Raw genomic sequence first — 25937 nt, 5'->3', positions numbered from 1 at the left:
TAGGGGTCTGTAGTGCACCCCCAACTCATCCTCCTCCCACGTTGCAGTAAGGACATAGTGAAGGACATAAACCCTTCACTAGACCATCTGTACTGCCTCTGAAATACCCGCTGAAATGCTTACTTGAAAGTGGCAGGTTTCAGAGGTGGTGATCATGCACCCCATGCCCATGTGCCACCTGTTCCACCCAACCCCTGTGCCATCTTCTTCGTGCTTGCTCTCTTTGTAGAGCAAGAAGGGAATGGCTTTTTCTCCTCCTCTATCTCCTTTGCTGAAGAACCCAATGGTGGTGCTGGAGCAGAATGTAGGGGTGGCCACTGCAATCTGGTTCCCTGCAAGCAGGAAGAGGATTAGCACCTCCCTTTAACTCTACTCCTCCTCCATGTTTTTCAAGATGGCTGGGTAGGAGGATTGGGAGGGGGCGATTCCCAAGACCTCCCAAATTGGCCAACTTTGAAGACTATGCAAGTGGAGGAGATGGTGAAGTGCAGGTGTCGGCAGCACTCATTTGGCAGGCTTGCCTCCACCACCAGCATGGAAAAAGAGGGGACAAAATTTGGGTGGTGCTTTGGCTTGGGCCAGGCCTTCTGTTTTGCTAAAACAGTTACCTTCCCTTGGGTTGCAGAGGTTAGCCTTGATCACGAGACAATAGAACCTCTTCATAATAATCAGAAGTATCGTGCATTGTGCAATTCTAAGGACATTTCTTTTGAACTCACATTGACAAAACATGTACAGATTTACTGACTCTTCATCAAACTCTTGACTTCTGACTCAAATCTTAGCCTTAATCATCAAAGTGTGTGGATCTCAGTGGCTTCACTAGGGTTTGCATCACCCGGTGCAGGAGACCAGCACATCACCCCCAGGATGGACCTCCTCCCAGGCAATGAGTGGGGCAATACCCCGAGTAGTAGGCGTGGTGATGTCCCATGGACCCACCTCTGCTGGTTATTTTGGCCATAACTTCTGATAGAATAGAAATATATTTCAGTGTGGTTTGTTTCATTGCATTCTGCATGAAAGTATGCATCAAATGATATATAACATGATGGTATTATTCCCTTTCTGTTCAGAGAGAGTGCAGGTTCCTGGCAAGGAAAAGGGCAGCAGCATCCTGCGCACATCTGCTCAGAAGCCAGTCCCATGGAGTTCACTGAGCCTTACTCCCAGGTAAGTAAGTGTATCTAGGATGGCAGCTTCAGACACAGAGGCTGCCATCCTATGCTACACACTCAATGCTGGGAGTGAGTCTCATTCAACTAAATGGGGCTGTCTTCTGAGGAGGCTTGCAGGGCACTTCATGGCTGCGTTCCTGAGTGCTCAGCCTCTCACTGAAGTGACCCCCCCAGTCTCTGGATGAAATGGCTTCCTCTGGAAGGCTTGTGGGGAGGCATACACACCCCTCCCCATGTGATGCAGGGTGAGGAGGGCGAGCAGTCCTGCCTGTGACTGCAATCGTGTCCACACTTGCCTGGGAGTAAGCCCCATTGACTATAACAGAACTTACTTCAGAGTAGACACGCATAGGCTTGGGCTATATTTCTCCCAGACCTGTGCAGGCAGACCCTCCTCACATCCTTCTCCTCTAGCCCCCAAGCCTGAGCCTGCCAGGGAGCTGCAGTGCCCTGGTACTGTCTGGCCAGCCCCACCTCCAGGGACATGCGCTACTGTTACTTGCCTGCCTGGTTGCTGCGCCAGTGAGGATGGGTGCACAGCTGGTCTGGGGCAGCCTGGCTGGTGATCCCCAGATGTGCATGCTCCCATCGCAGAATGTGGCCGGCCAGTGCCTGGTTTCAGTTGGGGTGGAGCATCTAGCTGGATCCACCAAGGCCTGGAGGTCTGGGATGGGGCTTCAGCCTTGCTGCCCCTTCTGCTGCACTTGTCCTTCCCTTCCTCCAGGCAGAAAAATCATCCTCTTTTGAACCAGCCAAACAAGGAGGGGGAGCAGTGGTGATGGGGGAAGAGGGAGGAAGGGGCTTTAGGGGTGCACTGCGAGGAACCCACAAGGAGGAGCAGCATCCCCAGGAGAAGGCAACCGGCCCTGCAGACTGCTGTGCTCCCTCCTGCGCACAAGCACTCAGCGAGCAGGCAGCACACCACCCCCTCCCTGCATGTCACCTGGTGTGTTTCGCACCACTTACACCAGCCTAGCAATGCCACTGGTGGATCTGAGCACTGAAAGTAACTATAGACACATTTTAATCAGTTTAAAACAACAACTTTTACTTCAGGAAAAGTTTCTAGTGAGAGCATTACAGAGTAATAAGTATGCTTAGCTTGACTACTTCACTTACATACTAGCAAAGATGATAAAGGCCCAATAGCAACTGTGCCTGATCTCAGAAGCTAAGCAGGGTCAGGCCTGGTTAGTACTTGGATGGGAGACCGCTTGGGAATACCGGGTGCTGTAGGCTTATACCATAGTCTTTCGAGACTGAAGGTAGCCAACCATGATAAAGGCCCTTGAAAACATCCTAGAAGGTAAGTTAGATACTATCTACAGCATATGCTGACACCTGGAGACATGTTAAGGATGCTTGCCACATAAAAAGACACATACTTGGACTAGGAAGTGGCTGGGGAGCTGTACATGTGGAACAATGTTAAAAGGACTCAGCTATTCCTAGTTCCTCTTTTGGAATAAATGTCCCTTTTACCATGCTGGGCTTTAGATACCTGGCTGTGGTTTGCCACTATTGATGGGAGAAATATCTCATCATAGGACCGAGTGACTAGCAGCCCAACCTTCTGGGCATCTTCCACTGATGGAGCAAGCACCATCAATGGAATGCCCGCTTTGCTGGCACTGCAGCTGTAGTGCCATGTAGTGACAATGCGTGCAGTGGTACTGCCAGTGTGAAAGGCTGGTGACCGCCCTTGTGCCACTGAAGCATCCAACCACCTCCAAAAGAAGTGAGTAGGCAAGAGTGATGGGCTGTGGGTGGAGAGGGGAAGGATTGGGGTGGACATCAGGGCTGCTAGGAGGCATGTTGGGAGAGAGCACATAGTGGATATTGGCAGGAAGGGTGTTGCTGATATCCTATGCCCCCCATCTGGCCACAACATTGTTTTACCAGTTTCAAGCTTCACTTAGAGAATTATGTCCACTTTCAGCTAATTAGCTGCCCTACTTTCCCCAACAATGGCTGTAGTTCTGCCCCGCAGCACAGCTGGACCCCACCACCAGAGTAGCTCACCTGTTCAACCTACAGAGGTCCTCCTTCTTCCCCTCTCCTGCCAGCAGCTTCTCCAATCACTACAGCAACATCATGGTCCTCAACATGGCAGCCACACACCAATCTCCAGTGTCTCCAAAGTCCTTTCACTCATCTGTCCTTTAGTCAGTTACTCCATCAGCAGTTCAAGTAGTCCATTAGCTCCTCAGTCCATTAATCCATCAGTTCCGTTTCCTCCAGCTTTCCTCCTTCTACTACCCACCAAACTCTCCCTTCATCAGGTGCTGCTTTTTATCCCTTAATGACCTGGTTGCCCCTAGTGGCTGCAGCTGTGTGGCATACCCACTGCTAGTTAGAGCCCTGGGCTGAAACCTATGCTTGCCTACCTGAGTAAGGGGCCACTGTTGATACCACATCCTATCTCCTTGAGGAATCTTGAGCATTTCCATTACAAACATGCCCTTGGGTCCACTTGGAGTTGGGTCCACTCATATCTGAGTAAACCCACTGGAAACCATGGCACAATGGAGTAGGCAAGTAAGACGGTTGTTTACCTCTCGGCTGTGCCATGGTCTCTGGCTAGACCACAGGGTGCAGTAAAGGCAGCATTAGCACCATTGCGCCCCACAGGCCAGCCAAGAACAAGACTCAGTCGTGGGTGATATTTGTATGTTATATGACTATTTTCCAACAGTTGTGTAATGAAATTAAGGGATGTGCGAACCCCTTTATTTCAGTTCCAAATAATTTGCTCTCCTTGAAATATTTTTCGACATGTCTGGACATTATTCTGGAGTTTGATGTGCTCAGTTAAGGCACTGGTGTGTGAAGATTTATTCCATCGGCGTATGTTCTGCTGTACGGGCCTTTGCACCTGCTTGGATTGCGGCCATGCTCGCCCTACCCCACTCGGTGCAGTCTTCCAGGAGCAAACAGCTTCATCAGAGCCAAAACTTCAATTATAACTGCAAACCAGAATTTATGTTGTTTATATGTTGCTACCGGAAAGTCCCTAGATGCCAGATTCACAGTAAGTATCTTTATCTGTGTATATTTTTATCTCTTCCTTTTTTAAGAGCCCTTCCACAGGCTATAGGGAATAAGCCCCAATCCTATCCAACTTCCCAGCACCTATGCAGTCACAATGCACCCCGGAGATAAGGGAATGTTTGTTCCCTTACCTTGAGGAGGTCTCTGTATTTGTCCCCCCACCACAGGATGCGGTGCATATCCTGTTGGCACAACTGCATCAGTGCTGGCAAGTTGGATAGGACTGGGCTGTAAGTTACTTAAGGACAAACCAGGTAACAGTTGCTCTGTTAACATCATTGCTCTGCTACATAGGTTAATCCTGGAGAGAAATGTCAACTTTGACCTAGTTGTCACTGATGTGATTACTTGCTCTCGGGAAGTACAGCTTGTACATACAGCTTTTTTATAAATTATGTTAAACTCATCAGCAGTGAGTGTGACTCTGTGCCCCCCCCCATGAATTCCATTGGTACTATCTTCATAGTTCTATTATTATTAAGAAGTATAAATAGAAATTATTATTCCATATGAACAGGGTGACCAGACTCCTCATTTTACAGGATATGTTCTCTTTTTTAGCCCCTTGTCCTGGAAAAACTGCTGAAACAGAGACGCCTGCGTTGGCTCGGTCATGTTGTGAGAATGGATGATGGCCGGATCCCAAAGGATCTCCTCTATGGAGAACTCGTGCAAGTAAAGCGCCCTACAGGTAGACCACAGCTGCGATACAAGGACATCTGCAAGAGGGATCTGAAGGTCTTAGGGATGGACCTCAACAAGTGGGAAACCCTGGCCTCTGAGCGGCCCGCTTGGAGGCAGGCTGTGCAGCATGGCCTTTCCCAGTTTGAAGAGACACTTGGCCAACAGTCTGAGGCAAAGAGGCAAAGAAGGAAGGCCCATAGCCAGGGAGACAGACCAGGGACAGACTGCACTGGCTCCCGGTGTGGAAGGGATTGTCACTCCCGGATTGGCCTTTTCAGCCACCTTTCAGAGCACGATACCATAGTCTTTCGAGACTGAAGGTTGCCAATACATTATACATTGTCCTGGAAAAATAACTTAATTGTCCTCTTTTTCCTATGAGTGGGCCCCTGCAGGCAGCACACAGCCTTCTTATAACTTATTACATATTATTTATTAATTACATGTAATATAGTTTTAAATTTAATAAGCAATATAGTGTTTAAATTAAACACATGAAATCAATAAATGAGTGTTTTTAGCTTTTATTTTGTCATGTCCTACATTTTTCTTGACTGTCCTACATTTTGGGTGCCTTACCCTCTTACGCAGTTATGACATTTGGTCACCCTGCATATGAATGCTAAAGATTGGGCCAAATCCACAGTCCTTTCCCAATTATTTCCCTCCATAGTTTCAGAAGACAAGTATTGAAATGTACTGCTGGAAGTGGTCCTGGGTTTCTATGGGTCTGCATCGCATAGTAAAGGGATTTCTGAAGTGGGGGAAAGGGTGTGGAGAGAAGCAGAAGCATTGAGGAAGAAGATTTGCCCATGGTTATTCATCAGAGCAGGGCACTGACAGTGGCTGGATTAGTAACTGGGGTTGAGATGTAATGAAATCAACCAACCCTGCTTTTCTGCCCACTAATTTTGTAATACAGTTGTCCTATTAAAGTTATATGAAAGAGACTGGAATTACACATGGAGAATAGCTTGCTACAAGGATCTGGGAAGATCTGACTGTTCCTATTACACTTGATCAAATGCGACTGTCAGCAGCTTTGGCAGAAGATCCCCTCTGATGAGGGAAAGGAAAGAACTACATTACAGGAGGGTTCAAAGGCAAAACCGCTTGCTGCAATTCGCAATTAAATGGAAACTGCTATTGTTCTGCTTTCTGACTGGGAAGCGAGTTTCAGTCTCACTGCTCTGCTTGACTTTAATGAGGACTTCCTAAATCAGAGCTACCTCTTCCTTCTCAAAATCAGGACTGTGTTCAATATAATTTTGGTAATTCAGACATATATACCTAATGTTATTTCCAATTGTGCCCCCTTCTTTCCCCCTGGTTTTCTGGATTATTCTTTTTTCTTCTTTTTTTTGTTGAATTAGTGGATTCTTGGAAGTACTATCTACTACTAGAGTTGAGTAGATGATTACTGGGGGTGACTTTGAAAAGTATGAAACTTCTGAAAATTAAAGGCTTTGGGCAGACTGGGTCAAACTCTCAGCTGGCTTTGAATTGGATAGCTCTTTAACTGAGTCAATAGAATCATTCTAGATATGGAATCATGCCGGTTTTTAAGAGCTGAAATTCTGGTCTGCTGCACTGAATGTGAAAAAGAACCACTTCCCATGCGAGGAAGCTGGCTTCCTTATGTAGTAATCACTTTTTTGTTATTATGCAGGAAGCTTAGGGTCAAATGACCTGTGATGTTTAAAGCATTAGCTCTGCTGGGCATAGTTTTTTTGATTGATAGCTGCTGGATTGAGATCCCTGCAGACTGGGACAGTGGAAAAGAAGGGGAGACTTGAACATACAATGGTCCTGATCCATGGTTGGGTCCCAATTCAGCCATTATTTACCCTGCAAAAATGCTTTCATTGGCTTTCATTGGTGCCAATAAATAGCTGCCATATTGAGTCTCCATGAATCAAGGTCCTGGTAAGGGAGGAAAAGACTAACCCTTGCCATGGCCCTCATCCATGGGGGCTCAATCTGTCTGCTATTGATTAAGGGCCCAATTCTATCCAACTTTCCAGCTCAAAGGTAGCCACAATGCTACAGTGTAGTCACCCCATGATAAGGGAACGCACATTCCTATACCTTAAGAAGGCTCCAGTGACTTAATTAAATGCACATTCATAGGAAGGAAAGAATGCACATTCTTAAGGAATACCTTAAGAAGGCTCCAGATTCCTATACCTTAAGAAGGCTCCAGTCCCCTCCACCACAGGATGCAGCGCACACTCCACTGGCAAAACTGCACTGAAAAATTGGATAGAATTGGGCCCTAGGTCTTATCCCCATCAGGGCTAATAATGCTCTAAACATCACATGTAGTTTGATCCTGACAAAGGACTCAATTTTAACTAATCGCATGTAATTTGATCCTGACAAAGGGCCCGAATCCTAATTAATCACGTGTAGTTTGATCCTGACAAAGGACCCAACCCTAACTAATAGTACCGTTGCAGCCGCGATGCAGCCTCAAAGTAAGGGAACAAACATTCCCTTACCTTGAGGAGGCCTCCATGACTGCCCGGCAACACAGGAAGTAGCGCACACCCCATTAGATGACTGCATCAGTGCTGGAAAGTTAGATAGGATTGGGTCCAAAGCATCTTAGAGGTATGCTCCAATCCAGGCTCAGAGCCACTAAGCTTTACTAATATAACCGCACCATCTTTCCTCAGTTCATTCCTGTATATGTGTGTTTTATTCCTTTCTATGAGGTTTTGCCTGTTTTCCCTCTGTATTCCTCTGTGTTCTGAGTATTGTGATCCTCATTTGGGGCATTTTTGTCCCTTCCCCCTGCCTCTTGCTTACCAAATAATATGTCATGGACCCCCTGGGTTTGCTAACCTTCATTTGCATGTCTTTTCCACTGGGATCCAGGAATGTGTGTTAGGGACGAGCCTAGGTTCCTGCTAACTCCAGGCAGGGGAAAGGCAGAGATCAAACAACAAGATGAGGTTATTCTAGCCAAGGAAGAAAAACCAGATTCTCACTCACTCTTCCTCCAGCCATCCAGGGCTCTGGCAGGGAGCTCCATACCAGACAGCCCACCAACACCCATGGGAAATGCAAGGGGAGACTCATGGTCTCAGTATTATTATTATTAACAGTATTTATATACCGCTTTTCAACTAAAAGTTCACAAAGCGGTTTACAGAGAAAAATCAAAGAACTAAATGGCTCCCTGTCCCAAAAGGGCTCACAATCTAAAAAGATGCAAATGAATACCAGCAGACAGCCACTAGAACAGACAGTGCTGGGGTGAGGTGGGCCAGTTACTCTCCCCCTGCTAAAAAAAGGAGCACCCACTTGAAAAAGTGTCTCTTACCCAATTAGCAGGGGTTAGATCAGATAAGATCATCAGTAAGATCAGATAAGGAACTGTGTAGGTATGAAATAATCAGAAATTGATGTTGTTTTGGTGTTTGTCTCTCTAGCCACAAGCTCTTTCAAAATTCCTGGCTAGATTGTTGAGCTCTCAGTTACAATGCCTGTGTGAGATTCCACAGCGCTTCAGTGCCATCAGCTGGTGAAAAGTATAATTGCCTTGCTCCAATATTCCTTTTTGTGTTGAATCAACCCTTTTTCTAGCAAATTTGATTCTCCTTCAATTTTTTTCTCGTTCATTTGGTTTTGTTATATCCTTTTTCTTTTATTGGACTTTTAAGAAACCTTTTACACTTTAACCCTGAGACTGCCTGTTTCCTTGTAAAGGAAGTATAGTGAATTGTCACGTCTCCTCACTCTTAAGGTACTAGTGTGAAAGTGATTTTGATTGGAACCCCCTGAGGTTCAGTTTTGTTCAAGGAGAGGGGTTCGGCCCAAGGAGCCCCTCTAACTAGTGTGATCTCATGGGTTGGTGGCAATGAATTCAATCTATGAAGGCATTCCTTCTTTCAGCTGCATGTCCAAACAGGGGAGAGAAGGAAGTGGGAAGGGAGTGAGCATTCTAACCACTAGGTGCTACTGCCCTGGATCAGCATGAGGTCACTAGCACTTCTCTTAATCCTGACATCTCCTATCTCAGCAGTCCTTACAGCAATAATGTGTGTGGTTGGATAAATGGTTTATATTTCCATTGTATGATAATAATTACCTCATTCAGTGAGTCTGTCCATGGTTTACATCCCAATCCAATCTAGGGTTTCCAGTGATGGATCTTGTGATCTTGCCTTGGTATGGCATCGAAAGCTGCTATCATGCGCTGCAAGACTGCCAGCGCAAATGGCTGGAGGCCCTGTGCACCGACGACTCATGCAGGCTACATGAGAGCAGGTAAGGTGGAGTCAGGGGCAAGCCGTGCATGGTTGGTATGGGGGGGATTGGGAGAGCAGTGGGGCAGGCAAGGGGCAGTTTGAGGGTGGGAGGAGATGGATCTTGGCAGCAGTCATGCATACCACAATCCTATCCCTCTTAGCCCAACACGCCTTCCAGAGGCTCCTTGGACTTACACCAGATCAATGGTTGGCATAGGCTTGGGCCTCTGGAGGCCAGGCAGCTTATGGAGTGGTAGGTAAAAATATATTTTTGCTTACCTCTCCTGGGATATCTGCTTACCCCCTCCAATAGGATTGCAGCACATGCTCCTACTGCATCATATAGCTGGTCGGGGGTAGGATTGGGGCACTAGAATTGAAATCCCAAGCTGCAATCCTATAACACTTTCCTGGGTGTAAGTCTCATTGAACACCATGGGGCTTCCTTCTGAGTAGATATGCATAGGCTTGTCATGCCCAGCCTCCTAAATCAGCCTAGCATACCTGAATGCCTTCAGGAAGCCCCGGGGGGGGGAAATGGTGTTCTTGTAAGCCAACATTCCGGTGTCACAGCCAAGAAGTGCATCAGGTTTACAGTATGTGACCGTTTACATTCGGTTTAACAGCATTGCTATTCTCCAGTGTAGCTTAAGGAGCCCCGGTATATTATTCCATGATGATAAGTTCTAGTAAAGAAAAGGCTTTACTTTGAGCAGTGACTTGTAACATTTTAAAGTTCACAGTAGTCCCCATGGATGTGTTCAATTTAGTTTTCAGGTGACATTGTTGACTTTTGAAGAAACTTTAAGAAAGAGTTGTTGGGTGACATGGTGAAGTTTTGGAGGCTCAGTTCAATGTGCTTGCCCCAAACACTTTCAACCTTGCCCGGCTCGTGCTTATTAAATGGGTTGCCTCATTCATCTGATATGTGCCAATTTTTGCAAAGTGTTCCAAAATATGGTTTTGGCTTATTTCTTCAACCTGAATAATTTGACCTCTAAGCTATGTTGACAATAGCAGCAATAAAAAAAAATACTTTGCTAAAATTTCTAATGTGGTGGACATGGTCTTTGGAGCTTGGAGTTAAAATCCTTGCTCAGGTATGGGTCCTTTCATCGGCAATTTATTATCATACAAACTCTGTTTCCAGACTAATAATTGGTAATATAACTAAGCTACAGAGGATAAACATTATTAGGTTTGTTAAAGCATTTTGCAAATTAGATGTGCTATAGACATAAAATCTAATTAATATTTGATTTAATAAAAATGTTATTCTTAAACAGAAAAAGAAAGCATTAGAAGCATCATATTACCATAATCCACTAATGGACAGAAAAAAAACTCAGCTGACATGTCTGTACATAACAATCATGAGTGACTCTCTGAAAACCGCTTGAGAGGACTGCCTTTTATGTAAAGGAGCAATCACAAGAATCTCTATTTGTCTCAGGTTTTGCAAAGCTGGTTTTTCTTCTCTTAGAGCTGTTGTCTTGCAATGTCTTCTTTGATCCAGAAAGCTTCCCTCTTGCTTATCTGAACTGCTAATAAGTTCACATAGAAAATCTGCAGGTAGTGCTGGTGCCAGGTAGCTGAGGGCTTGAGAACAAACCCCTTCACTGAACCTGCTCATCCCCTGATGGGTCCATCCATCACCACTATCAGTACTGAGGGTTTAGGGGTTGGCCTGGTCAAATGGATTCACTAATGGGTCCACCAATAGCTTACATGGCCATCCTCTGACACCACCGCATCTTCTTGAATGAAAACGGGCGAGAAACAAAGAGGCATTTCAGGATTGCTGGTTCCCTTAGCAACTAGAACATCTAAACAGAAACGGGGGGGGGGCAGGTAACAAGGAATGAGGTACCAACCACTGCACATGCTTACTGCTCCTAATTGTGATTTTTGCTGCCTTTGCAGTGCTTCTCACGCTGATCCTGCCAGCCTGTTCAGACTAGCAGCCATCAGCATGAGATTTGGCAAAGCCCCTTTTGGATTATGGGTGTCAGCGAAGCAGATTCTGTGCACTGAATCCTGACAAACATGTCTGGCTGGAAGCAGCGGCGCATCAGCAGTAGTAGAGCACATTCAAAAGTGGTCGGGAGATAAGCAAAATAGATTGTCTATCACTCAAAGTGGTGGAATTGGTCCGTCTGTAAATTCGCATGCATACATTTATCCATGAGCGATGAGAAGCTCACCTAAACAACAGCAAAAAAATACAGCCTGTTCAGACACTCCTTCCTAGATATATTAATCCAGGAAGGAGTGTGTGGGGTGGGAAAGGGAGTCAGAGAACACCTGTATTCCTTTTACAGGCCCTCGCATGCTCCTCTTTTCATCACACATTCCCAATGTTTATCTTTAATTTGCTTTTAATTATGCCTTCACTCCTTTTCATCTTGCAAGTCCCATGCCAGAGGATAGTCTCTTGCCAGCTCCCATTTCCCACCTTGCTTATGACAGTGGGGAGGAGAAAGAAAATGGTCTTACCGTGTTCAGACATGAAGCGTATCTGTTGGGGAAGACAAATGCCTTCGTCTGTGCCTATATCCATTGTGTTTTAAGAGGTCCTTCTGCCAAGGATAGGGATAGACATCTGCTTTCTCTGTACTAATTACTTGTAGCACTTAGACAAATTGCTTCACCTTCATGTTTTTTTTAAATTCCATGTTAGAAAATGCAAAACAATGCAAGTACTGTAAACAACACCAACATATATCTTTGTGTTGCTGACTGGTGACTCACACTCAGACAGAATTACGTACAAATAACAGATTTGACTTGCATCTCTGTTCACAACCCAGTTTTACGAGTTGCATATTCTTTTGCACGCATGGACAAGCACATGGTATTCAGTGCCGAGTCCCCATGCGTACATAAAGCAGACTCGTCTTGGGACATTTGTTATATACGGTATCCCTTCTCTTCCCAACATATTCCTCGCAACTATGAGCTATTGGTTCAGGGGCATTTGTTTTTAGGGAAGTATGCTTATGATTCTTTCAGCCCAATCCTATCTATGATTGAACTAGAGCATGGAAAGGTTGGTGACAGCAGAACACAGTTCTGCTGTCATAAAATGGTTTTTGGTGACCATTTTAGGAGTGCTGCTGCAATTAGTGGCAGTGTGGGAGAACCACTGCTAGATCCAGGAAGGTAAGTCCAAGCAGGGGTGGGATGTAAGAAATGGGGAGGGAAGAGGGCAGGAGGAGATGGGGGTGCGGAAGGGGATTGAGACCAGGAAAATGGTGATATAGGAGGCAAAAGTGCTGCCAATATCCTATCCCCCTTTCCAACCTTGATCTGCCTTCCTGGGACTTGAACCAGAAAGTAGGCAGTACAGATTTAGTATACCCATGCAAGTGGCAGAGGAACAAATGTTCCCTTCCCTGGAGGAGGTCTCCAGGATTCAAAGCTCCCCCACAGGATACAGCACACACTGTACTGGAGTGGCTGCATTGGTACAGGAGAAGTTAGGTAGGGTTGGGCTGTTGGTGTAGTTTACTGGCTAAGGGCCCAAACCTATCCAATTTTCCAGGGCCAATGCAACTGTGCCAATGGGGTGTACACTGCATCCTGTGGTGGGGAGGCAGTCACAAAGGCCACCTCAAGGTATGGGAACATTTGTTCCCTTACCTCGGGGCTGCATTGCAGCTGCACCAGTGCTGGAAAGTTGGATAGGATTGGGCCCTAAGGCTGCAATCTTATGCACACTTTCTTGAGAGTAAATCCCATTGCACTCAATGGGACTTACTTCTAGGTTAAAATGCACAGGATTGCACAGCATGCATATAAGCTGTGAGATAGAAATCTCCACTTTAAATCTCACCTCATGTTGGGGTGGGGGGTAGGGGGTGGGGAGGCACTGAAAAAAACCCAAACTCCACCTCAGCCCCACATCTCCAATAATACAGCAATAAGTCTACCGACCTCTCTGACAGAGTATTGCAAGGATTTATTTTCAAAAGAAGGACCTTGAACATTATAAAAGCACCACATCAACAGTGAATATTGTTTATGATGTATTCAACAGCAAAAAAATCAGTAAGTCTTTATAAAAGCATTTTATTTAGATTCATCCATGTCCAAGTCCTTTCCCACTTGTCTCTCTTGAATCTATTTATTTATTTATTTATTTATTTATTAGTGGTAGTAGTGTGATAGTAATAGTAGGTTATGCTATCAACGTGTATAATTCTTTACAGGATTTCATAAGCAAAAAAGATCCTGCCCATGAGAAGGTGACATTCGAACAGCCAAATCCTACCTAAATCCCCTGCATGGTGATACAGTGGTGCTGGAGTGGGCTACACTGCATCCTGTATAGATTTTTGGCTGCTGGAAATTTTCTCAGGGCAAGGGGACATTTGCCTCCTTGCCCCTTGGTAAAGCTGTAGCAGCCACAACAGGTCAACTCAGACCTGTGCCGGTGGTATTGCTGGCGCAAGCCCGCATTGAACCATGTAGGTGGATTAGGCCCCCGTCAATGCCCTGTTCCGCCCTTCCCTGTTCAATCCCCTCCCTGCCCTCCCCCACCGTTGTGCTGGAAGTACCTGGTACTGCAGATGTACCAGGATGTACCTGGTACTGGTACTTGGTCCACAAGCACGCACAGGAAGGCTCTGGCCTTCCCACTGGTATGCTTATGCCTTATGATGCCGCAAAGTGCTTTACAGCCCTTTTGCAACAGCACATACAGACTAAACATTAGTTCTGCTGGTACAGGCCCTTGTAAGGTCTGGGCCATAAGTTAACTTCCGTCGTGCACGTTGAATTCTTTTTTTCCTAGACTTCTTCCACACTATACAATGCTAAGCAACACTGTTATGTAGGCAAATTTTTTCTTTTTCTCTGTTCAGCTGGGCTTTCCAGTCATTATTGTATTTTATTGGCTATTGCCGGAGTAATCTCTGAGGCCCATCAGTGTGCCCTGCTTTTCCAGACTGAACATCGATTGCTTGTTCCTGATTCTTTCATGCATTTACCTTTCAGGTTTTCAAGCATAAATAGCTACTTCTCAGGAAGTTCCGCAAAGGCCTTTTGAAAGCCTAAATAAAATATTCCCCATCATGGCTTCTTTATGAGATACTGGGTTGAAAGGCTCTGGTTGTAGATACATGGTTTATTTTCCTCTTGGATTAAGGGTAAGACACCTTGTTCTCTCTGTCCCATCATATTCCATTTATTCCTGGGCTTTCTAACTCTCTTTAATGATTTTCTCATACCAGTAGCAAATTGCTCAAGAACAGACACCAGAGGAGGAGACCTGTCTTTGGGGAGTTCTTTGAGTGGCCTTCTAGCTGGATGGTTTATGTAGCTTATAAGCCCTGAGGTAAGGAAACAGGAAAACAGATTAATAGACATAGCAATCTTCCCCAAGATACTTACAGATAAACACAGCCTTGGGCTTTTCGAAAGCTGGATGTGCTACACCTTAAAAGAGGTTACTGAAAAGCATGGCTGTTTTAGTTAAAGGAATGCAGTTGAAGGCATGCTGTTCTTTAATCTTTACCGCTTCTTGCCAACAAACAAGCCCAAGTACATGTCTCCATCTTTAGAAAGTGCTCCATATAAACTGGAAACAATCTAGGCACCATGTTAAAAGAATAAAGGTTTTTTTTATGGGGGGGGGGTTGCTCAGCACTGAAATAGGTTTGGACTGAAGCCAAACACATTTGCTGTAACTGAAGGGTCTGCGGGGAAGAGGCAAATGCCTAACTGAGGCTGCTGGGAAAACAGGCTGATACCGCACGCAGGCTGATACAGCAACTCACCCCATCCCCTGCCTAATGTTTCTCCCAAAGTATAGGGTGGTGTTGAATTGGGAGAATTTAATAACGACCAGTGACCTCCTTTCCTCTGTGGTGTACAGTGTTATGTCCACTGTTAAACATAGAAGGTAGGGATAATCTGCTGGAGTCTCTCAGTGTCCAAGAGAGAGCCTTCGTTTTACTCATGTTACTCAGAGTCTTTAAATTTAATCTGCCTGTAGGTCTCCAGGCTTGCAGAGGTTAGCATTCTCTGTTGCAAGGCCTTGCTCCCCAGTTCTATATATTTCGTTTCAATGGTGCCAAGAGTTGTTCGGAACAATCTACTGAGTATATCACCAGCAATCCCAAATTTGGCTCCACTCTGACATAACCAGTCTTTGACATGCTATCTATAGCCTTTCCATTTTAGAATAATTTTATTCATGTCAGCTTCTTTGAGTAAGCCTAAGTGCCACTCGGCAATGAGATATTCCTTAAAGTGGTGCTTTTCTTATATTTAGCAATGGAAGGGCAACTGTACCTAGTCAGCTTTTTTCTGCAGTTGTTTGTCAGCATTTCTTTGGCACCTTTTGTTAACGTGTGAGCCCTTTGGGATAGGGAACCATTTTTTTGTTTGTTAAGTTCACTTTGTGAGCTTTTTTGTGGAAAAGCGGTATATAAATATACTTAGAGCGCAATCCTAACCAATTTTCCAGCACTGACCTAGCCGCGGTGCAGACCCAAGCTAAGGTAACAAACATGCCCTTACCTTAAGGGCATGCCCTTACCTCCTTGACTGCCTCCCCACTTCATGATGCAGCGCACGCCACATTGACACAACTATGTCAGTGCTGGAAAGTTGGTTAGGATTGCACCCTAAGTCATACAACTCATAATACTAAAACCACAAACATTACTGGGTGTGCCTGAAAATGATATCTGTATTTTGAGTTGTTGCCCCGTTCCCTGTCACTTGTAGTAGCACTGGTTGTACCTTGATGCACTTCCATTTGATATCATCACAGGGGCAGCAAACATGCATGCTGTGATGATAGGACATAGGACATAGTGATTCAAGATGCCATGGAAGTATGGGAGGAGGCACCCTTCTCCAGAGCAGCCCTGTGTCTTTCGTAACGCGGAGTTCCATCCTAAGGCAACAGACCCCCACTTTGACCCACTCCCATCTTGAAATAACCAATTCCTTCAAATACGTCACACTGAATATAGCTGGTGCCTTCATGTTGCCACATGGATGAGTCAGCTTCCTCCATCCCACTCGCATTATGACTGCTGTGCACCCAATGAGGAAAATATGGTGAGTCAGGAACCTCTGCTTTTGACAGTGACTGTTGATCGGCAGGAGGTCTGGTCTGGAGGGTACAGCCTCCGTTTGCCTGAAGATAACATCTGCAGGTCGCCAGTTGGAGGCCACCGGCATCGTGAATGGCGAGACCTTGAAGCAGCTGACAAGCCGAATCGAGTTATTCCACCTGCTCTTTGGTGTGAGCGAAGAAGCGTCTTGGCTGCCCTCAATGTGAGAGATGAAGGAGCTGCTTGTCAGCTTGTGTGGGAGGAAACTGGAGGCCAGAATGTGATACCAGATCAGAAAGATCCATCTGAAATGTTGTGGTTCTTGAAAGATAGAACCTTTCTTCAATTTTAAAAATCCCTATGGGGATTTAGAACAGCCTTCCTTTGTAAACTGCCTTGAATAAAGTCTGAGGAGAAATCTGACAACCAAGAAAGGCGGTATGTAAATACCTGTATTAATTATTATTATTATTATTATTATTATTATTATTATTATTATTATTATTGATGGTTTCAGTCAGTGGCATTGCTAGAGGTTGTGGTGTGTGGACTGCACCAGGTAACGCGCACAGGGTGGTGACACGCACTTACTGACCAAAATTTTTAAAATCTTGGTATTTTCAAATAATACCATCATATTATATATTGATCGATGTGTAATTTCATGCAAAATGCAATGAAATAAACTGCGTTCAAATATATCTATTATATTAAAAAGTTACAGCCAAAAAACCAACAGGGCGGCGCATTGCCCAGAGCGTAGTCATGCCCACTGCATGGGAGATCCATCGTAGGGGTGATGTGCTGGCCTCCTGTACCGGGTGACACAAACCCTAGTCATGCCACTGGTTTCAGTTTACTTTGGTCTCTGATGGCTCTTTTGAACCTCTAACCAAACTGATGGAAGACTGAAATAAGCTCAGGGCTTCTCTTGGGGTAAGCTCTGATAATCATCTCAGACCTTGCTCTGGGTGACGTTACCTTTGGAGGAATAAAGGGCATCCACTAGAACTTTATAGTTGGTCCCTACACTTCCCTCCTTCAGGAGTGATGTTAACACCTGGGCTTTTCCATTCATTTTCTGGAGGAGGGGTGATGTTTGCAGTGAGGGGAGGGTTATGTAACTGTGGCTTTCTGGTTGTGGGCTTTGGCTTTGTTGTATGCTGCTTTTTAATTAGTTGTTTTTGTTTGAGTCTATTTTGGTTGTTGCTTTGTTTCATCTTATTGCAAGTTCCCTTAGGTTGCCTTGAGAGGCGTATCTTTTACCCCTGTGTTGAAAAGTTCTTCCATTCACTATGTTAAACACACACACACCCCAGTCTGTTTCTACTCTTCCCCCTAGAAATAGAAATGCTGGCTGTGCTAGTTTAACCTTGTGCAGAAAGAAGGACTTTGGAGCAGAAAATACTCATGCAATGGGTGTATTCTCCTCCCCCTCCCTCGCACTTTTCTCATACCATTACTCTTATGTAGGAAGCCTATATATCTTTTCATCTTGCACAGTTCTTTCATTATATTCCCATGGTATCCGATGTGTCTGATTTTTGTCCATTTCAGCTCTGTCTGCCCAGTTCCAAGGCAGTTTGCCAACCCTTCTTTGTGCATTTGTTCAGAGGCAGATTTCAGCATGCAGGCATTTCAGTCTGCCTGCCTGCCTCATAGCATTATGCTGAGGGAAGAAGGCATCTCTGGAAAACGTTTGGAGTTGGAAAGAAAAAGAATCTCTTTAATCATTTGGGTTCTCAAGAAACCTAGAGGGATGGCATCATCATAATCAAGATTGCCCTGGTCAATCAGTGAAGTTTCAAAGGAAGTTCACGGCAGACCAGATGCCGCAGCAGTTACAAAAGGACGGCATCCCCCTGGCCAAGCACATGCACGAACATTGGAAGCCCCATTGCGCGGAAGACATTTCTCTTTCTCTGATTTCTCAGCTGTATGGGCAAGCAGATCTGGAGCCAATGAAGCCACAGAAGGTCAGGAGTTGGTCATTGCACCCTCTGAAACAATTAACCTCACCACAGAGCATCTAAGGACTTGAGTCCATGGTCAAGGTTGGTTGCCCCACAGAACTATTTTTCTGTTGATTTGCTTCTGATGCAAATTACTGCATTCAACCAGTTCATTGTATATATAAAAATGCAGGGAAATGTTCAAACTCCAACTCTCAATTGCACATTCAGTGTGAATTATAGTTGGAAGTTGATCCTAGAGCCACTTGAGCTGCTCTGTGTACTTTGGGGGCTCTATTTCATTCAGAACCAGAGCAGAACTGGGTGTCGAGTCATCTTCTCTGTCCTTGACATGCTTCTTCATGACCCCCCCTCCCCTTCAGCTTTCCTAAAGCTGCCCTAACTTCATTGCAACCTGGGTTTCTAGTGCTTGTGTTATCACTCCTTTCTTATAGGTCACTCCTTGACCTCTTCTCTTGAATTTGTCTTGCTTGCCTAATGAAGATTGCTGTCTTTTGAGCAGGGGTTGCTGGTACTATGTGTTAAATACCAGCAGTGGTATGAATGACCACACTCTAGTTTTGCTGCCGTTCACCCAGCATTTTGTTGTTGTTCTCCGTCTGTTTTATGTCATTTTCTTTACCTCTGGCACCTTTTTTTTACTGGCTTCTATAATAGTCTGAGTTTGTAATTTTCATTGGTATCAGCCATAAGAAATACTCACCTTGAGAAGGTCACCTTTTCCACAGCCTTTTCTATTAGGGAGCTGATTTCCAATACATTTTGCTCTCCTTTCCTATTTGGCCTCCTCTTATGGCTTGGGACCTTGTGATTTGTGGGGTTTAAAAGAGTAATCTTAGACAGCTATTCAAGCACCTCGATCTAAAAGTGTGTATTGGCATCTACCTGCAATGTCAGAATAACATTGCATTTGATGACAGCAATCTGTCATAAGGCCCCATCTTAAGTACTTGTTTGCTGATGCAGCAAGACATCTGACAATTGTTGCTAGTGACCTCTCTTTCCAAATGTGCACAATCTGTCCTAACGACAACTTGGTTCCTTAGCAGACATTCCAAAGGGTAAGCCAGGGCTGCACCCTGAAGGGCATGAGGCGGGGATGCTTCTCTAATCAAGGTCATACTAAATAAGGGACTATTGATTGGAACACAAGGCTGTAGCACTGTGGGGCATCTGTGTGTCATTCTTCTCAAAAGTCTTGCAAATCCGGGCACCCCATCTTACAAATCTCATTTGTAAGCACACATTTTCCTGAATGATAAATTAAGCCAGGTCACCTGGGCAGTCTTTTCAAGCCTCCTCTCTGAATTGTCTCTCCCAACAATGATTCAGGTATGGGTGCTGCCCACGCTTGTCCCTTTAGGAACAGCCACAATTAGGGTGCGATGAAGCCTTTGTACCCTCCTGGAAGAACATGGCTTAACTCAATCAAGCCCAAGAAACTCCTGGCTGCACACCCAGGAGATGTTCCACACACCATTATTTGCCCAAGAACGTCTTTATGGTAGGCCCTCGGTATCAGCAGGCGATCCATTCCAGGACCCCCTTAGATACCAATTTCCACAGATACAGGCTCCATAGAAAGCCCTCACAGGACCTCCCGGATGCAACTGGAAATGCACTCCAGTTGCATCTGGAAAGTGTTGTGAGGCACGACCTCAGAAAAGGCAGAGAGGTGTTGTGAGGCAGGCCTCTGAAAGCCTCCCAGAGGTTTTTGCCGAAAACCGGGTGCCTTTCCAAAGCCTCTGGGAGCCATTCTGAAGCCCTTTGGATGTGTGGTTGGATCACGCAGTGAGTCAAATCTGCAGGTGCTGAAACTGCGGGTGTCAAGGGCCAACAGTATATTCTTTGTTTTGCATTGAGCTACAACCCCTCCAAATGGAAAGTGGGAATCAGCAGGTGTACCCCTTTAGCTCTTCTTGAATGGATAAGAGGGCTGAAAATTGCAGGTAGACATACTTCTAAAGCAACAGAACACTCTTATGGGCCTCACTCTGCCAGCACCTGCTAGCACTAGCCCAATGTTATGTCACTGGAACCCTAGGGCTACCCTAGCTCAAAACCCACATGCTGGCATATCTTTGGAATCCACTGAGCAAGGCAGCCTAAGCGGTAGCCTGTTCACACAGGCTTGTGCTGCAAGACTCTGTCCTAGAAACATCAGTTGTACTGGTTCAAGATCTCACCTCTCCCTCAGGCACGTACCTATACCATGAAACTGAAGTCAATCTTGTCAGGATTGTAATGAATTTCCAGATGATGCAAATCACGCTGCGTATGGGCAGAGCAAGAGCATGTTGTCTCTCCTAGTCACGTGTTACGCTCAAGGGTGCCTGTGGTGTGCAACCAGGCCTTATGACTGTTCTGCTTTTGAAATTTTACCTTGCGTAATTAAAACTTGGCACATGCACCAAAGAAAATACACCAGCACCACAACTTTACCAGCCAGTCATCTGACAGTATGGCATCTGACAGTACCTTTGAAGGGCTTCAAGAATGAATTGTAGTGATGAGATTTCTCAGGTTTCTTCCCAAGAGCCAAATATTTATAATCCCGTTTTTTGGAGCACGTGTTTGTTCTGTGCTCATTCCTGTGTATGATCTTTGTGACTATCTGTACGTTTGGAGCAAAGTTTTATTGCACCTTTCACTGCTACATCTTTTTTTTCTTTTGGAAAAAACATATTGTTTTTCCAATGTTTGGAAAATTGAGGAAAGAAAGCCAGGTGCTGCTGTTCATCATCAGAGGCCGTGTACTTAGAAAATTCATACACATGAAAATCTTTTCTATCAACCAGTGTACTAACTTCCGATCTCTGCTTGGGAAAAATGATCATTCCATGACAGGACTGTATCTAGGGTGTGATGAGTGGGGATATCTGCTCCAGGTGCCAGTTGAGGGGGGCACTGGGTGCAGAATGACCAACAGTGATGGTGTGCCCCACTCCATGGTGATCCGGGTGTTTCCCAGGCTCTCTGTAGGAAGGCACAGCGCTTGTTTCTTACAGTGGCGAGTGTTGCAAAGGTGGGCCCACCCAGCCTCTCTCGGCTCCAAAATGGAACCATTCTGGTGGAGGGGTGGAGCACACAGGCACGGGGACAATGCGGTGATGCAGATGGGTGATGTTGCTGCATCACCACATCGTCCCGCCCTGGGCACTATTAGACCCTGGGGTGCAGCTGTTCAGAGAGGCCTGACATATGCAAGCAATCTGGTCTCTTGAATTAGTCACTAGGGTTAGATTTGGTGGCCCAGTATGAGGCGTCCTTACTCTTTTCCGGCTAAATAGCCAATGCAGGGTCAAGTAGCCCCATTGCAGGGCTGCTTCCCTTACTCGGGCAAGGAGATGAATGTCCCCTTCTCTTGAAGAGTCACCACTGGCTGCCCTGTGCGCTTAGAATGCCGTGGCAGCCATTTTGGTGCCACGGCAGCTCCGCATGCCAGGCAGCTCAGAACTGGGCTGTTTAAAGAAGATTATAAATTAGTAGAGTTTACTGTTGCTTTAAGAGCAATAGAAATTGTTGTTCAGTGAAATGCTTACTAGAAGTTTGTTTGTATGTGTATCTGTGACAACTAACACAGTGCATATGTTCAGAGCATCCCTTTATTGGATGATACAGAAACCATACATCAGAGGCGGCAGGATTTTTCTGTTTGCAATGACAGCTTCTGGGAAACTCATCATAACTCAGAATTTTGTAAGTGGTCTTTTCTTTTTTCCCCATTTTTTTCTTTTTTGCACCAGGTCTCCTACCTGAAGAGAGGAAAGACCCAGATTCAGTTTCCTCCTATGCTACAAAGCACTACTGGTGACGTTTGGAAGCCACCATCTCAACCTGGAATGGCTTTTCAGGCCAAACAAAACATGATGGCAGCAGACCTGTTTAAACAAAGCTCTCTACCAATCACTAATAAAAGAAAAGGTGTGGGGTGGCTGGTGGACCTGAGTTTTAGAGCAGTAGTTCTAGCCCAGCACTGACTTCCCCATGCCCTTAGCCCCCAAATGCTTTTCTCCCAGCTGAGCTCACTTACGATCTTGGAACTCATATAAGAAAAAATAGCACCTAGGGAGATAGACTGTAAAGGAGCAAACCACAGTGGGTGGAGTTTCTTCACACACACACACACACACACACACACACACACACACACACACAACCCCTGTGTGTATCACACATCAACCTTAGTTGCACACATCAGATGTGGTATCTTATCAGCAGATGTGGCTTTCAAACTTTGTACCGTCAAGGAATCTTTTCCACATCAATTCATCTGCCAAGGAACCAGGTCCAGTCCAAGTCTTTCTGACACAGCATGCCAAATGCTGCCCCCTGATCTGATGATGTGCCAGCCTCTGTTCCTTCCACTCTCCAATGTAGTCAACTCTCTCATCCCTTCCACATTTCCTCTTCCTCTCTGTCCCTCTCTTCCTTTTCCAATCTAGGGAGCGGAAAGAGAAGGAAAAGCAGTAGAGGAAAGTAGGCAGACAGAGATTGGAGACTCCACCTAGCTGCTGCCTGAGGCAACCATTTCAGGATGGTCTTGCCATGTGTACATGTATAGACAAGAGTGCCATTCAGTCCTGTCTTCTTATATGTCAGTAAGTTTACTTCATGATGTCCTATGTTCCCTCTAATCTCCAAGGGAAGTGTACACAGCTGAGCGCTCACGATGATGTCAGTGTTGAGCTCCAAAGTTCCAACAAGGAAGTTGCACTGGACTTGAGCTCCAGCTGCATGGCTATGCAGCCATGCAGCCTAGAGGGAATGCTGATGGCGACAGCTGAGTACCACCCCAAAGGTTCTGTTCCTGGAACCATAGTTTTCATTTCATTGTCCTGATAACTAAATATTAACCATTGCCGTTTCCCCATTCATTTACCCGGAAACATTCCCTCAAATGTAAGTTCTTGGAGCACTAAACAATTTACAATAAAACTGTGACTTTCATGTGCATTTTATGCCCTGAAAAAGATCCATATCTCTTGTTAAAAGGACTTTTTCTGCATACAACCGAACAGTGATTTTGATGTGTAAAGTAGAAAATGGTGACATTTAGTCACAGTTGTTAGCCGGGTATTTCTATTTAGATTTTTATTTTTATTTTTTTTATTTTTTGCAGAGCTCCATTGATTGCCCTCTGTATTTCTTCAGCTTGGCTTAGTGTGCCACAGCAAGTTGGATTATTTGAATTCTCCTTTGGGGATGATGTTCACTATTCCTCCTTCAGAGCTCCTTCAGCCCCACAGAACTGCCTTTATAAAGTCAAAATTTCATCTGCACGTCGATGGGCGACACGTTATTCTAAGCCAAGAACCACAACTGGGTAACGCAGCCTCCGGGCCACATTGTTGCTGACTAGACTCTGTTTCTCTGTGACTGACTAGACTCTGACCTTATATGGTGCTCTGCGGATCGTAAACTGTATTTAGCAGCTTTGATGAACTACAGAGGAAGGAAATACTTTGAACTCTCCCTATTGATGCCCTACTTTTTCTTGGGCTAGCAAAGCCAAAACAGCTGGCTTATTATTACTTGAGAGATAACAACAACAAGACATACTTTACTTTGCAAAGCATCCTTTAAAAAAAAAGACTTTTCAGCTAACTCAGCCATAATAGCTTAGCTATCCATTTGTTTAGGTTTTGGTAATGACACTCTAGTTGGATTTTGTACATAAGTCTCTCTGTCAGTTGAGTCATTATTGGATGTTAAATGCCCCCCTCCGTGTGTGCGCGCGTTTGTAGCACTCTGTGAGTTTCTCTTATTAATGTTCTCTAGTATAGGCTACTGAGAGCCCATTTTATGCCTATCTACTCAGAAGTACATCCCATTATAGTAAATGTGGCTTACTCCCAGAGAAGTGTGGCTAGGATTACAGCCTTAATGTATGCAGACATTTGGAGACCAGGGTGGTGGGAGTCAGCCCCCTCTTCCTTTTCCACTACTCTTTTGAGCCTGAAATGCCAGCATTGTTGCGATTCAAAAATAAGAGATTTACAACCAAAATAGAGCCTTAAAGGTCTGCAAGAAGCAGGAGAGTTTATTTGCTGAGTTACTATGCAAATTTGACAATTAAATCTTAACTCATCTCCTGCGGGAATGATGGGGAATTACAGGGAGAAAAGAAATTTGACGTGATTAAAAAGAGGCAAAGAAAATACAAGGATACCAGGCAGTTGATGATATCTGCTCTGTGCCATAAGTACCTTAACCGTCAGTGGAAATTAGAGAATTCCAGGTAGAAGCCAAAAGAAATGGGGAGGAAAAAAAAGGCAATATAAAAACAACGATGGTACAAATCAGCTTTTGTGTCTGTTTGCAGAATTGCATTAATGATGGCATCTTCAAGGCCCTGCCTGAACACCACATTCCATGTTTCTACACACAATCTTGTGAAAACAACAAGCTACTCTAGCTTTCAAGGAAAAAAAAAAAGCAACTTCCTTTGGTTGGTCTAAGCTCAGCCTTTTAGACCCTGGATTTGATTTTATTTCCTTATTTTACTGCCTGCGCTTTCTGAGTTTTATAGCTTGAGCAAGAAGTTCATGTTTTGACAGCATGTCTCCTGGGCCTCCCCACTGAAAAGGCCAAAGCTCCCAGCACAGTAGCATTCGCTGCCGTTAAACACAAGATGAGCGTGTCTTGCTTTCCTACACTGCATGCAAATCAAGGGTCCATAGTGCTACTCACCTTCCTGGCAACGGCCAATAGTAGGGATCCTCAACAGTACAGCTCTGATTGCATTCATGTTCACCAACACTGCTCCACAGATCACCCACGGTACTCGTCCCCTACAGTATTTACATGAACCCAGGTTCAAATCCTCAGGCAACCATGAAGTTTACTGGGTGACCTTGAGACAGTTACTATCTCTTATACTAATTTACCTCAGAAAGTTGTTGTGAAGACAAAAGAAGGAGGAACCACGTTCATCTTGAAGAAAGGGTGAAATATAAAGATGAAATTAAATGAATAAATAAATAAATACATGATGGGAGCCTTTCATTCTGTTCTATCTGTTTTACACTGTTTGGTGAAGAGCACTTACCTCTCCCAGATTTGGACCACTGGGTTTCAACTGCTGGTTGTTGTTGTTGTTGTTGTTGTTGTTGTTTGTTTTTTAAATAAAGTACTTCTCTGTTTTCAAAGGAAGTCATTTCCTTTTAAATACTACTTTGGTGCCCCAGCTTTGACTCTTTTTCTTTATCTTATTTTCATATGGTCTTGTCGGTTGCCATTTTCTTTTTAATTGCTGCTTTAGTACTCAATCCATATGTGGAACTTCCAAAGCAAGTCATTCATTTCATTTTCTGATTCACTAAATTGTGAATTAGAATCCAGTCCTGAGCTTGTACTGCCAGCACTCCACCAGTGGTAAGTGTCGCAAACGTGCCATAAAGCAAGTTTGTGGCCCTCAATGCCAGCCCAGCGTGGGAGGTAGCTCAGTGGCAGCTGGTGCTGTACTATTGCCGGCGGATCACTGGTGCTCTGTCACTCAGTGATCGCGTGGATCACCGGACAACGGGGAGTTGGGTGGTGGCATGGGAGGAGGCAGGGAGGAGGTGTTCTGGGGTGGGGAAGGTGGGACCAGAGGAGCTCTACTCCACCACATCCATAGCTTCCATGTCAGGCCGTGAGGATCACCACAGAGGCTCTTGATTCTGTGCCAGCCCAAGGGCTGCAGCAGAATTGAGTAGCCTCATTGCAGGGCTACCTTCCTTA

The sequence above is a fragment of the Tiliqua scincoides genome, chromosome 1, assembly GCF_035046505.1.
Source record: "Tiliqua scincoides isolate rTilSci1 chromosome 1, rTilSci1.hap2, whole genome shotgun sequence".
NCBI lineage: Eukaryota > Metazoa > Chordata > Lepidosauria > Squamata > Scincidae > Tiliqua > Tiliqua scincoides.
Note: the sequence above shows the minus strand (reverse complement) of the source record.